The sequence below is a fragment of the Myotis daubentonii genome, chromosome X (genome assembly GCF_963259705.1).
Source record: "Myotis daubentonii chromosome X, mMyoDau2.1, whole genome shotgun sequence".
Lineage (NCBI taxonomy): Eukaryota > Metazoa > Chordata > Mammalia > Chiroptera > Vespertilionidae > Myotis > Myotis daubentonii.
The window spans coordinates 64,430,181-64,432,790 of record NC_081861.1 but is presented as its reverse complement, the minus strand read 5'-3'; the positions used below and the strand labels follow the sequence as shown (position 1 = coordinate 64,432,790).

Here is a 2,610-nt window from a genome sequence, read left to right as displayed (position 1 = left end):
TTTTATTAACCAATGTCACCCCAATACATTTAATAAAAAATAAAACTTCTACTCAGGAGAAATGGGATTGCTATATATCATTTGGGTAGACAGTGTCACATTTTCCCTTTGTAAAGGCTGTACCCTTTCCATTCGCACTACTGATGCAGAAGAGTGCCTGCCACAACCTCACTAACAGAGTATGTTGCCAGGATGTAACAGAGTGGTTTTAATTTAAATTGCTATTGGTGTGAATTAAAACATTTTAAATTATGTATTATACTAAATAAATGTAAATTAAATTTTAAAATATTTACTCTTCTATGAAAACATAATCAGAAATGCATGACATGAGAACAAACTTCATCAGTGCAATTTCGAAATATAAAATGTTCTTCACGTAAAAATAAATGCTGAATTATTTTTAAAATATCCCTTCTAAAATTCAAAGAGTGAACTTGAAAAAGTGATAGTAGTATGATTGTGTCATCTTGTAATTCTTATAGCATGATCCTAAGGGCACATCGCAGGTATATTTTAGGAGCAGGCTGAACAAACATGAATAGCTCTGGAAGTATAAGGATTCACAGGAGAGTCCTCGAGGCGTCGGCGCTCTGTGGTGTGGGAGTTTTGTGGCGTGTCAGCCTGTGTGCATGTGCGCCGACATGGCCTCAAACGACTATAGCCAGCAAGCAACCCAAAGCTATGGGGCCTACCCCACCCAGCCTGGGCAGGGCTATTCCCAGCAGAGCAACCAGCCCTATGGACAGCAGAGTTACAGTGGCTACAGCCAGTCTGGGAGCACTTCAGGCTATGGCCAGAGGACCTATGGTTCTTATGGACAGACCCAGAACACAGGCTATGGCACCCAGTCAGCTCTCAGAGTTATGGATCAACCAGTGGCTATGGCGGCGGCCAGAGTTTTCAGTCATCTTATGGGCAGCGGTCCTACCCTGGCTATGGCCAGCAGCCGGCTCCTAGCAGCACCTCGGGAAGTTATGGTAGCAGTTCTCAGAGCAGCAACTATGGGCATCCTCCGAGTGGGGGCTATGGTCAGCAGTCTGGCTATGGTGGACAGCAGCCTAGCTACGGAGAGCAGCAAAGCTCCTATAATCTTCCTCAAGGCTATGGACAGCAGAACCAGTACAACAGTAGCAGTGGAGGTGGCGGAGGGGATGGAGGAGGTAACTATGGCCAAGATCAGTCCTCCATGAGTGGCGGTTATGGCAATCAGGACCACAGTGGTAGTGGTGGCGGTGGCTATGGGGAAGGCCAGCAGGACCGTGGGGGATGAGGCCGGGGTGGTGCGGTGGTTACAACCGCAGCAGTGGTGGCTATGAACCCAGAGGTCGTGGAAGTGGCCATGGAGGCAGAGGCGGCATTGGCGGAAGTGATCGTGGTAGCTTCAATAAATTTGGTGGCCCTCGGGACCAAGGATCTCGTCATGACTCCGAACAGGATAATTCAGACAACACTATCTTAGTGCAAGGCCTGAGCAAGAGTGTTACAATTGAGTCTGTGGCTGTCTATTTCAAGCAAATTGGTATTATTAAGACAAATAAGAAAACAGGACAGCCCATGATTAATCTGTACACAGACCGGGAAACGGGCAAGCTGAAGGGAGAGGCAACGGTATCATTTGATGACCCACCTTCTGCTAAAGCAGCTACTGGCTGGTTTGATGGTAAAGAATTCCCTGGGAATCCTATCAAGGTTTCATTTGCTACTCGGCGTGCAGATTTCAATCGAGGTGGTGGCAATGGTCGTGGAGGCTGAAGGCGAGGAGGGCCCATGGGCCGTGGAGACTATGGAGGTGGTGGCAGTGGAGGACAGCAGCGAGCTGGGGACTGGAAGTGTCCTAATCCTACATGAGAGAACATGGACTTCTCTTGGAGGAATGAATGCAACCATGTAAGGCCCCTAAACCAGATGGCCCAGGAGGGGGACCAGGAGGCTCTCATATGGGGAGTAGCTATGGAGATGATCATCGTGGAGGCAGAGGAGGCTATGATCAAGGCGGCTACTGAGGCCGAGGTGGGGACCATGGGGGCTTCTGATGGGGCTGGGGTGGTAGGAACAGAGGTGGCTTTGGCCCTGGCAAGATGGACTCCAGGGGTGACCAGACAGGATCGCAGGGAGAGGCCATATTAGCCTGTCTCCTGAAGTTCTGGAACAGCTTTTATTCTATACCCAGTGTGACCCTTGTTGTTTTGTAACTTTCCAACTCCTGACCCACCCATGGGTTTTTTGTGTCAGACTATGTAATTGTAACCATATATCTGGTTCCCATTAAAAACCATTTTAGTTAAAAAAGAAAAAAGATTCACAGGAGGGATAGCTCAGCAGTATAAGCCACTGAAAAAGGTAGGCAGGCAAGAATAGCAGGAACACCAAAGTCAAAATCGTTTCTTTGGTTGCCAAATCTCTCTCTTTTTTTTAATGGCCTCTTTGAGTTTGTTTGTTTTTTTAAATTTTGTTTTATTGCTTAAAGTATTACAAAGAGTATTACATATGTCTCCTTTTTTTGCCCCCCTGACATTCCCCCGGGCTCCCATACCCCACAGTGTCTTCTGTCCATTGGTTATGCTTATATGCATGCATACAAGTTCTTCAGTTGATCTCTTCCCCTTG

General features: G+C 47.2%; 1 pseudogene; it reads left to right on the top strand.

The window, feature by feature from the left end:
* Positions 1 to 592: 592 nt before the first annotated feature.
* Positions 593 to 2,299, top strand: LOC132224091 (RNA-binding protein FUS-like; annotated as a pseudogene).
* Positions 2,300 to 2,610: the final 311 nt, after the last annotated feature.